The sequence below is a fragment of the Thermobia domestica genome, chromosome 4, assembly GCF_964235325.1.
Source record: "Thermobia domestica chromosome 4, izTheDome1.hap1.1, whole genome shotgun sequence".
Classification (NCBI taxonomy): Eukaryota; Metazoa; Arthropoda; class Insecta; order Zygentoma; family Lepismatidae; genus Thermobia; species Thermobia domestica.
The window spans coordinates 18,650,140-18,663,086 of record NC_137457.1 but is presented as its reverse complement, the minus strand read 5'-3'; the positions used below and the strand labels follow the sequence as shown (position 1 = coordinate 18,663,086).

Genomic DNA, 12,947 nt, shown 5'->3' with positions numbered 1-12,947 from the left:
ATATGGATGTAACCAGCGTTATAGCCGATATTTTGCGATCGTTCTCTTCAAATGAAAGGATTCTGGCATTGCCTAGAATGCAATATCTACAAATCATAATGTAACTATATTATACTATTGTATTAGTATTTAATTAACACTAGTAATTACAATCATAAGTTAGAACATAATGTATCTCATAAAATAATTTTTGAATAGAAACTACCATATATAAAAATAAATTACATTTTCTTTAGACAATTATTGATTTATTGTAGCTAAAGGTAGAATAAATCCAATCCTAATTTATAGAACCCTCTTACTGAACCTTGAATACTACATGTAAGGAAAATGAATCTTGCTCTGGTGTGGACTGTAACTATAGTTGTAATGGTAAATATGAAAAACATTTTTACATGTTTATCCTTCAAAGTAAATTATTAAATTAAGACAATAAGACTCCTTTTTCAACAGTTTTATCTATCTTTTAATTAGAAAGTTCAAATACTATTTTACGCTTACTTAAATTTTGGTTACATATTATACTTTCTCCTGAAAGCACGAATATTCTTACAGAAGATAAGAGACACGCTAAATGAAATATATCATTATATTACACTGAAACATCTAGTTATTCTGCGAGGCAAATATGTTATTTCTCAGTTGTCTTTGTTAATCCTTCAACTTTTTTCATTTGTTTCCCTACTTCACGATATTCTTATTATATTGGGTGAATACCAGAAAGGTAGTCTCGTACGATATATTGTTCAATTCAGATTCTATATGTAAGAGTTTAATATTAAAATACATTTAATATTTTTTCTATTTTATGATCATTTCAATCAGTTATAACATATATCAATGCTTTTGTCGTATGCTATATTGGTTTATAGTTCGATTGTATTGAGACATTTATAAGATTACTGATATATGAATATATCAATATCTCAGGTACTGTAAAAATAGAGATACAAGATCATCTAAAGATGATATTAATGTTGCAAATATCAAAGTATATGTGTTGCAGCATTCACATCTAATTATTCTAATAGCTGATAGGTGAAGTTGGTAGGTATTCAAAAACGACTAAAATCTTAAATTCAGACTTAAGATATTTGGCCTTGAACGTGAATGAACTTTCCGAAAAACGGCACTACAATTTGCAATTTTATTCTACAAAATATACAACAGTTCCGCCGGTAGGTGAATAAATTTCAGCTTTCAATTTGCAATACACTTTGACATAATCAAGAGATGAAAACTGGTGCAGTAACATCCTTTCTGGAAACGTTGATTTCCAAGATATTTCCCGCAACATGCCACCGATCATGAAAAAATACGATTACATTGTGACAAATATCAAAAAAGAGATACATGTAAAGAGCAATGATATTACCAAGAACTATGGCACCTGTTGCCATGCACACACACACACACACACAAAGACAGGAAGACAAAGGAACAATGGAAAACTTATTTTAAGAAATATGACTACAAACGAAAGTTTGACATAAGGATGCCACAAAGACTGGATAATAATTTACTCGATCGAATTTCTTAGTGCAAAAATCGAAAGAAACGTAAGAGGTATAAGTAATTCTTTAAATCACTTATCACGAGGGATAAAGATAGATATGTTGTGTCAATAGTTTACAAAGAAATTGGTAGAGAAAGCAAGGAACGTTCCTTAGCCTCTGGCATATTCCACGCACATTCCCGGGAATATTACGTTGTGCGTTAAATGGAACTCGAAAGGGACATTGAGCATCAAGAGTTGATTGCAACTACAGAACGGTAGACTTCCACTTGTGCTGTCGACAATTAGTTTAAAAATACGGAACAATTTTAAAAATTGAAACAAGTAGTCAATAGAAAAGGTGCGCGTACTACGATATCAAGCCAGATCCAATACATATTTAATGATCCGTAATGATGTACTAGAGCTTGACTAAGGTTTTTAGTGCATTCATCGTAAACTTGGATCTGGGATCGTCCGACTATAATTTGTTCAATACTCTGTAGAAGTACTTGGTTGATCAAGTTAGTTTCAAATGAAGCCTATAAACACCATTACTTATTTTCTTTCCCTACTGGATACCACATATGTTTGGTACTAACGTCATCTCAATGCTGCAAGAAAAATGACAGTATATCAATTAAATTAATAGTTATGGAATTTCATAATGTTAGTTTCAAACAACAAAAATGAATTGCCATCCTATAATCCTATGGATCTATATTTACACAACCTGGTATGTGATACTTTAGATCCCAATCGTTATGTACAAGGGGTAGTAATAATATTAAGTTTAGACTTTAACCCGTACAAAAATAGTCTAACTAAATAAACATATTTAAAAATATGTCTTATTAATATATATGTTAGTACTTGAGTACAATACTTATTATTTATTTGTATTTTTATTTATTTTTCAGCTTATGATGCAACGTAAGTATAAAAATAAAATATCATCTCTTTATAAATATACTAGCTAAAACACTCACTCTTTATCCGAAAACGATGTGATTTAAGCAATATATTATAAGTGAAATAAGTAAGAAGTACAGTGCCAAAGGACATTTGCCTTTAGGATTGTCCGTGTCCATATGACTTAAATGAATAAAAAATGGAGAACAACTCCTTCGATGTTATACTTATCAATTATCGAATCAGCTAAATTTAATTTTCAATGTAATCAGAAGTATCACCAATCAGCTTTGGTACCCATAGACTACGAATTCGACAGTAACATCGGTCGGTTTGGAGATGCCATTTTACCACTAACCCCTGCTTCCAATAACAATTGAGCAATAGTTGGACACAAATGTCGTGGAAGCGCCACTATTCATGTCACCAAACCATTAAGCACTGATCAGTGACTGACAAGACAGAATCTTCACATCACTAAATACCTAATAGCTTTCGTATTAATGGTAACGTAAGTTACCAAAGAAGGAAACATTATTTTACAGTGACAAACCATCAGCAAGTGGAATTCACCATTGTTGCCGCCTGTTGATGACATTGCTTTATCATGACTGATTTTACTTCTTTATTAAAGGATTCATGCTAAAAACGAAAGTATCTACTATTACTAGCTTTCTTGTGGATATAGAATCATTTTTCTAATTATAGATTTTAGGACATTCCCATGGCGTTCAACGCTTCATGAGCGTATCATGACATTCAGGTTGTGAGTCTGTCGTAAACTATGAATTTGAGGATAATATCCGTTGTTATGGATGTTTCTCCTCTCCTTTTATGGATACATTTTGTTCCCTCATGCCGAAAATAAGATAAACGGGAAAACTAATTACTGAAATAAATAGCGACGAGCAGCGGCTTAGGCGTTCACACTGTGAATACGAACGAATGGAATAAAAACGAAAAATTTTGCATTTGCAGTTGTAATTGTCATTTCAGTAAAATAAATATTTAACAATGATAATCGCTTTGAGCATTGATTTGTCTCTTAATTCCTGAGCTAGCTGATTGGTTGACCAAACCTTGACTTGAATTTCATCAATTTCATCATTTTTTTCAGTTTAGGAGCCCCGGGAACTATGTTTTAACGTACATGTATCCATTTTCTGCACGTAGTACTCCTTTCCATCACTTGGGAAACCAAAACGTAAACTTTAAAACCATCTGCAGCTAAACTTAACCCTATCCGAATTTCCGCTACACCCTGACATTTATGTTTCTGTAATTTCTTAATTCCGATATTCTACACCTATTCGTTTAGCTTTGTTCTGTGTATACGATTCTGCTGAATATACAGTTCCGTTTGGTTGAATGTACGGTTCTGCTGTGTGTATTTTTCTTTCTTCGTGAACATTACATTCTGTTTGCGTGAAAGCAAATCGTCAAAGAAGTCCTTCTGCCTGTTTAAGATGTTATCTGTATCAGTGATAACTGTTCCTTCGGATTTCTTTAATATATAAGCACAAGATTGATAGCTTTTCTTAAATTCGTTGATGCCCTTATACATGTCCCGATTCTTTTGTTTACTATTATCTTTAATTTTCTTAATTATAGCTTTCAAAAAAGACGCGTTTCTTGGTTCTAAACGTTTTGGAAGTTTCTAACTTACAAAAGAGTGCGGCCAACAAAGCCTTAACCTATAACTCCTCATCTCATATATTTGCTCGAACCAGGGTGCAAGCGATAGAGCCGATGCATAGAACACGACTCTGAAGGAACCACAGTGGTCAGACGTACCGTTCCTGCGTTATCGCTTTCCAAGGTGTAGGATGCCACGAGATGCCGTCAGTATTGCTATCACGTTCGGCAAATTCATGGGGAGACGAATTTGGGACTAAACCTGGACGCATTATTTTTGCCTGTATTCTCTTCTCTGCTAATATGGTGCAATCGTAGTTGAAGCATGGTTTGTTCCTACGTATTTCCACATGTTCCAATTTTCTCTTCCTGAAATTGAATGTTTTCTCTGATTTGTCTCCAAATATCCTCAACACTAGATCACTCCAAACCTTGTTAAGCCGACAATCTATTCGACACTTAAATCTTGGATACCCCTCTCACCTGACGTTTTTTGGTAATTTCTTTAGATTAAATCCCCCAAATTCTACACATTAATGATTTCCTTTATTCAATGATAATCTCTCTCTTATTATCGGTGCTACGAGGAAGTCATTACTTTCCTTATACATACTTTAGTTCCTCATAATCGGTTAGAAATGATATTCTCGTCCTACTTTCTTACTGAAATACCGTCATAGAGTTTTCATATGGTATCGCGGGAGGAGATCAAGTACCCGTTCTACTTCTTCGTAAAACCTGCCCTTTATATATCGCCATTCTTATCATCTGTTGAGGTGTTTATATTTTAAACATTAATATTACACCATCGATCCTTAAGAGTAATAAAGCGAAGTCTATCATTAACAAATTCAGATCGCTTAATTGCTGATATTTGTTTGTGAACGGAAAAACATGTTTCTAATTGATTTTTATTTCCTTCGCCATAAGATAACGTAAAACTTTTGGATTTCATGGTTCATTTTTTCCCATGATCTGCAACTAGGTCTATCCTGTATTTTGTCTAACACACCCATTACAAATTTTAACGCTCCTGCTCTGTAAAGACTGTAATTATTCCATGTTCCAAGTTCCAGGTATATTTTGTTTTGCTAGGATCGTGCCAAGTTGCAGTTCTGGTCCGTGGTTTCTGTGAATGTTTATAAACAAGTGTCTTTTTTACAAGATGAGGTTTTCAGCTTCACGCCCAACTCCCAAGCTGGAGAAACACTCGCTCTCGTCTGTCCGCGACTGCTTATTCAGTATGTTTGCCGGTAACCTTTATATTTAATGTCCTTCTTCTCAATCCGCAATCTGAGGAATCATCATTCCTTCTTGTCAGGAACCCCCATAATTTTTAAGTGAACCACTATGTTATGTGATACATATATCTTTCATAATCGATGTTGTTCGCTGTGGAGATACTGTGCAAGAATAGAAGTAATAATACTAATACTTTTATACATCCTTCGAAGATAAAGTGGTGAAACCCCAGAATCAAACACTAGATCTTAAATAAGTTCTAAATTAATCCAGTATGAAATTTACTTTATTTTCATGCTATTTGGTATAAAGTGTATTTAATCAGAACTTAGTGATTCCAATCAGAACTATGAGACACCATTTTATACTTTATCCTGATGTTCTCCCAAATATCTGTTCGGTATTCATAAGAAGTACGAAATCGTAAATACTAAAATTTCAGTTAATTTCCGGGTAATCTTATCTACTTTAAATACAATTTCTGTTGCTAGTATTTTCATTCACTTATTACAATAATTATCTGTGGTCTCAATGTGTACAATTGGACACAGTACGGCTTCCAATGTAAACTCGTTTCTGCTCGCTTGGTTCCTTCTACGAACCCTGTGTGGCATAAACACATATTAATAACTAATTCATATAACTTACCGAAAACCTTAAAATCCTAATTTCTTAAGTGCCTAATGATTTATCTATACATAAAATTGTATTTACAGCTTCTCCTTTCTGAAAGCTTATGTTATAAGCAAGTATTTTGATTAATACTATGAATATGAACTATTATAATACTACCTACTAGGAACTAATGTACATAACTAAAATTACCTTTATGTATACTTCTCCAGGACCAGATAAACCACCAAAATGTGATCCAGCACCTTGTGATGATTAAGGTACGTTTACACCCTACATCTACTGCATGCGCTTACTTAAGAACGATTTAAATAACACACTGCGTAATTTGGTAAATGAAGAGACATATTTAGAAAAGGAAATGAAACTCACATTCTTACAAGCAAAACTATTTTAAACTTTTCACATTATTTCCTTGGAAATATGTATTCATCGTTATATAATTAATTGTAAAATACATTTATATTATCAATGTTATGTTCATTAAATTATTTTTAAGGTTTCTAAGTTAACGTTTACCGTCTTGTGTGCGATTGGCTTGAGTTTGTGTTTCAAATGTACTTTCTATACAAGTTGCAATATTAAACAAGTAACTGGATTGCTAATTCCGCACCGTTGAACGAAGGCTAACTGAATAATGATAGTGATATGTATTAATCAATTGATTCACATTGATAAATTTATTTTATAATTATACTCATACGTTACTGCAATCTTACCATTATAGAACTATAAAAATACACTGTATTCAAATTTGAAAATTAAACACGGCAGTTTAACCTGTCACGATTATGCTTGTTAGGCTAAGGAAGATGATAGTTAATTCAAGGAAATTATGATGGAAGATTTGGTGGAACGGACATGTGGGAGGAAACATTAATACCCCGATAATACAAACGGACACGATGTAATGCCACGAACGACAAAGATGGAAAACTAAATGATATGACACTCTATTCCAAGGCAAATGTTGTTCATTTGGTCAAATTATGAGGGAAGCAAGTGAGTTCTGAGGGAGTGAGGGAAGCATACTTTGCAAGAATATGTACCTCACCTTTGTGGTTTAAGTTCAGAATAGCTTCGCTCTAATCTAACACGCATTGACGAGTATTTAATATCCCAACGCTTCACGGATACGGTGGTTGACTTAGTTATGCAATATGTATTTAATATCTGAATAGTGCTATGTTTTATAGAATATGTTTTAGTAAGTAGATATATGAAGCAAACTATACACGATATTCTACTGATTCGCCCAATGATCTCATATTATGCTTGCTGTACAATTCTTTGCACGAGTGATTTTTTGAAGTACAGCAAATTGTTACAGATATTAAGTGACGTGGTGCGGAATGTGAGGAGTTCTCAAAACTTTCATGAAATAAAATTAACAAGCGAAACATTTCTACTAAATTTCCGAATTTCCGAGTTCGAATGTCAATAACTCAACAAATTTCAAGTTTTCCAACAGAATATACCATTTTAAATTAAAGCTTTGGAAATCTAAATGTTGTTTACATTCTCTCATGATTCGAGAGAAATATTTCTGAAATATGTATAGGAAACAAAGAGTTATTAATTTATGTTCAACAGAGGTCGAGGTTAGGTTTGTTGTTAACCCATGATTTGTTCATCAGATAAACCTTTTTAGTGGAAACAAGCATTGCAATTCACGAACGAATAGTAATTCAATTGCACGTTAATCACGACATTTCATTCTAACATTTGTATTTAGAAATACAGTAACCATAGTAATACATATGAAAATATCAATTGTTCCTGAAGTAACCTTGGTGCAATTGCTTCTATACAATACATAGTAACAATCCACACATTATGTTCAGAAAGTCGTAATGTTTAGTAAGTCATTTGTCAATGGTACAAAGAATTTTTAATGTGCATGTTACAATTTTAAGAGTTTGGTTTTCACATAACAGAAAGTAATATTTCTCTATACTTAATAATTATTACGAGATTAATAACTAAGATCCGAAAAACATGAATGTTGCCTATTCATCCTTGTTGCTGCCATCTCTATGGTGAGTTCGATATATAATCCTAATACATAGAATCTTAGCAAGAAAAATATTCTTATACTCTTTCTCTACTCTTTCAATACACGCTGGATTTAAAATAAAAGTCATAGAAATGTGTTTAGTAACTAGAATTAAATGATCTGGTCTGTAAAATATTGTATAAGTCAATATTTATTTTTAAAAATCTGTCTTGTAGGATTATTTTAACTCGCAGGAGAATGTTATCCTACACTCCACTAGTAACAACACCAGAGCCAGAGGTTGTGATACTATTTAAATGTCGTAGCTGGTTAACGTTGCACCTTTTACATTCTAGCAATAGTGATTGTAGATTTAATCAAAATTCTTCCCATAACATAGTTTAGAGCTACAGTGTGAAACATAAGTAGTGAATTACTTTAAATCAAAATCAGTTAAATAAATGTAATTGGCAATAATATATATCGTTGTTTAAAATATGCCATACGCTAAAAATATTGAGAAACAATATATTTCTAGTGTGCATGCTTTCATTTGCTACATTTGTAGTATTACTGCTTTAAAGGGTTTCAAAATATCGACTAATCTGGTGTAACGTCTTCGCTAGTTTCTAAAAGAGATCAGTAAATTTGATGTTCTAAGATTTTGTTTAGGCTAGGAATTTTAACACTAGCTAAAGAGACGTAATTTGGAAAAGATCTTGTTTATGCTTGCTTGACAACTTGGTTAATTAGATAGTAGTACAGGCTATATCGGATGCTTTACCATATATATATATATATATATATATATATATATATATATATATATATATATATATATATATATATATATATATATATATATAAAGTGTGTGTGTGTGTGTGTGTCTATTTATGAGTGCAATTTATGGTCCAAAAATTCAATATTAAAACACCGGAGGTGATTCCTTACATACAAGGAAAAAGAGAAAGTTGTAAGGAAACATAGGTCAAAAATTCCTGCATTCGGAGTTATAAGCTGCTGAGAATGACAGCAAATACACGTTGACTTACATAACTCGATCAGTGCGTTATCTTTTGTAATCAGATCAATGAATTGTACAGATATTAGTGTGATGTCTAACCAAATATCCTTGTTACGCAATCCTGCCGTGCCGATTGTAAATATTGGATAGGGTAAGTATTAATTAAAGATAAACAATAATATTCATATATATATATATATATATATATATATATATATATATATATATATATATATATATATATATTATCAATATTGTTTATTTTCTATGATGGTGGTGGCAATTTTTTTATATCGCTTTTCCTTTCAATTTAACATCAACATTATTTCAAAAGTTACGGAATTACACATAGCATACTAAATCGGTTTTGATTATAAAATGGAATCAAATATCGACAGTATAAAATGATGTAGTAACATTTTTTTTAACAACGTGTTTAGTAATCTGATCCTTTTCAGAGTAACAGCCACAAAAATACATATGATATCTTAGTATATTTCGACAATCATTTTAATATGATAATAATTGTAATCGTAATTGTTCGTAAGATTGAGCAAATTTTCAGATTGGCCGTTAGAAAATAAAACTTTTAACAAAGAAAAATCTTATCATTCAATTGTAAAGAACAGAAATGTGTTCTCTAATTTACCTATGGATAGTCTATCACTTGGGTAATTGTTGCATAATGTTTTCTAACTATGTGCGATTCGATGTCATTATAAGAAAAGAAAAACATTTAAAAAGTTAATTATTAATGTACACTTCTACAATGTGAAATATATATAACATAAGCTTGAAGAATTAAAGAACAAAACTCTGATTATTCAAATCAATGGAACTGTATTCTCGATCAATGTTTGCCCGACAGTTACCTCTTTTATTCATTTGAAGCAACATGAATATTAATTTTTAAATAATCATATATTTCTTGGTTGACTCTGTGAAAGAATATTCGGAATCCATTTGGTCGCTTTTTTTTTAAGTTTCAATTTGAATGACAGAATATTTGATATGGAACAGACTCTGATATTTTGATTGGCGGTACTCTATCTATTTAATGTTTCAATTTAATTCTGTCAATTGTACTGCGTGAAACGATACTCTGGTATCGATGTAGCTACTGCTTTTGAAATAAGATAAAATAAATTATATTTAATGTACAGTATCTATTGATTTTGATTCCATGATGTTGAAAGTTATTATTGAAATTGATTATTAGAAAATTGATATGGAAACTATATTGAAAATTGATATAACTACAATTCGATAAACAAACAAGAAGATGAAACTTTTAAAAAAAATAATAGCGTTACAAATACAAGATTTGATAAAAAAAATTGAGGATTATAATAATTGCTTTTTATGTTTTGTGCCCTGTTGTAACATCGATCTTATGTACAGCAAGAAATATTACAATGCTTTTAAATTTTTGTGTTTTGAGGGATTTCGTAGACTTTTACTCAATCAGTCATTGCGTCAAGACTGCTTATCGTATGAGCATGGTTTATACCTCGTTTTGTTCGGAACGGAGAATTATTTAGAACAGTATCAGTCAAATTTCCCTATTACGTACATAAGGCGAGAAAATCCCGAAAAAAGTGTAGAAAAGGAAATTTAAAAACTCCCCGATTATCGCGAATTTTTCCCCTCAAGCACATGACTCGAACATGAGAATGATACCCAAGAAAAGCTTTGCTTCATTGTAAAGAGAATAAGGTACGAAGAACGGTCCGAAGAAAAATAGTCTTGATGCTCTAGCCGATTTACCAATTTTCCCCGTATAATACATTTTCAGTCAATTTTAATTTAAACAGCTTCAGCATAAGGACTATTCATTGTGTAAACATGAATCGTACTTAGTTCTCTTTGGAATAAGTCAGTCTTTTGAACGGTACCACTTGTATGTCGGTACCATGTACCTCAGGAGACGAATTGTCCAAAAAATGAGAATTCTTGTGAAAGAATCCCTATTTACAAAGTCTGGGATTTTAGGAAATTTTCTCTCTTCAGGTACACGATACCAATATGCGAGTGGTACTGTTTGAAACACAAATTCATTCCAAAATTGACGAGGTACGATTCATGGTTTTAGAATAAATCGTAATAACACTTCACTAAACTAATTGACTAAAAATTTGTAAACAGAGGAAAATTTAAATAAAACGAATTTTCTTTGACACTCCCCTGTTTATTCTGGAATCATGATTAGTACCTAGTTTCGTTTGAATGAGATTAGGTTTAAAATGGTACAATTCACATGTCCCTATCGTTTACCTAAGGTGAGAAATTCCCGGAAAAGGGGAAATTTCTCTTGAAAAAATTTTTTTTTCAATTTCGACGAAATCCTCCCGGTCCTGGTACATAATGGGAAACTTCGAGTGGTAAAGTTGGAAACATTTCTTCGTTACAAACACAACGAAATACAAACCATGATCCTAAAATAAATAGGGATGTGCCAGGATGTTTTTAAAAAATGCTCTAAAATTTACTCTTTTCTTGCTTCCATGTTTGTGACGTCACTGTCCTCAGGCATCGCATGCGTGACTGTACAATGCCCATAAAACTTGTTCTCTGGTGCTTCCTTGCTTTATTGAATGCAAAATATCCGGTGTAAAAAGCTTTACTAGAGATTTATGAGGAAACTTCCGAAGGTAGACGTCAAGGTCGATATATAAACCATAAGGTATAAAAGAGTTAAAATTCAATCCGAATCCCATCCGCAACTTGGCTCAAGTGAATTTAGCGAGCACTGACTTTCAATCTAATATCAGCTCTCACAGAACAGTTCGTTTCCAAGAAGATTACCTTCTCTTCCAAAGAAATTAAACACAGGCTAATGCAACCGTACAGGCTGATTTCAAAATTGTTTCTTACAGTCGTCATTATTATTATTTTTTGCTAAAAAAAGTTATATTTGATCGTTTGTTTCTTTATTAACGTGATTTAATAGTTGATGAAAGTCTGCAATATGAATCCGAAGTAAGTAGAATGATCAGTGTATAACTAGAGCCTAAACTGCGCTCTTCTCTCTTTTCCAATATATTTCTGCAAAATTAAGTTTCATCTTCAAAAGAATATTATCTAAGAGATAAATATTGACGCTACATTAACCTCGAAATATATGAAGCAAATGAAATCCTTACGTTTCACGTTCAACGTTTATGCAGGCTAGGCTAAAGGAGACGATGATGATGAGAAATGAATGAAATGGGAGTGAAGGAAGTGATAGGGAACGGGAGAACTCTTAGAAAACCCACACACATGGTGTTTGTTCACCACGAAGTTCACTTGGCCCGAGCTGGGATAGAACAACGGACCTCATGCACCAGAGATGAACGCTCTACTTTTGAGCCACCGTGGCCCCAACCCAGAATTGGGTCGCGAAAATAATGTCTCCTGATGGAGAAAACTAAAGGTTGTCTAGGAAGAAAAGCTGTGACTCGACGCTCCTCTCGTCTTCCAAATAAGGCACTATACAAAATATATTTTTGAAGCAAATTTCCGGACACTGGATACTTTTTTGTTTCATATCATTGCTGTTAGGATAAGTAATCAAAAACATATTAAAATATTGAAACATGTTCATTTTAAAGTGATTTGATTGCAATAATCAGTATCACATAACTCTTAAGGTTCATTATTGTATATGTCACAATTAAGAAGTGTGCAAATAACTGATAATCGCTTTGAAGGTGGTAGACTGGGAATAAAGAAATCACTGCTAAAAAACTACTGCAACCATACTTTTCAAGTTATAGAAACGTAATACGCTCAAGAATTTTTAATAATGATCAAAGGGACATGACATTAAATAATTATATAAACACAAAACTATTTTTTTTAACATTTTGCTAGTATATATTCCTAAACATGTTACATAATTACACTGTACAATATAGATTTTTGACAAGCAAACTACAATTGTAATACACCTTTCAACACGAAAAAAATCTTCATCATACGTTAATATACATACTTTTTCAGGAACTTTTAAAGAAACAGTAAATCA

The 12,947-nt window shown here is 32.2% G+C and overlaps 1 long non-coding RNA gene across 1 annotated transcript in view; it reads left to right on the top strand.

Annotated features, from left to right (window-relative positions):
- Window positions 1-301: 301 nt before the first annotated feature.
- LOC145683260 (uncharacterized) overlaps window positions 302-12,947 on the top strand; it is a 29,872-nt gene continuing 17,226 nt past the window's right edge. Inside the window, exons 1-3 of the long non-coding RNA XR_014130986.1 lie at window positions 302-372; window positions 2,416-2,428; window positions 6,130-6,177. This is a non-coding gene — a long non-coding RNA (uncharacterized LOC145683260). The remainder of the gene's footprint in view (window positions 373-2,415; window positions 2,429-6,129; window positions 6,178-12,947) is intronic.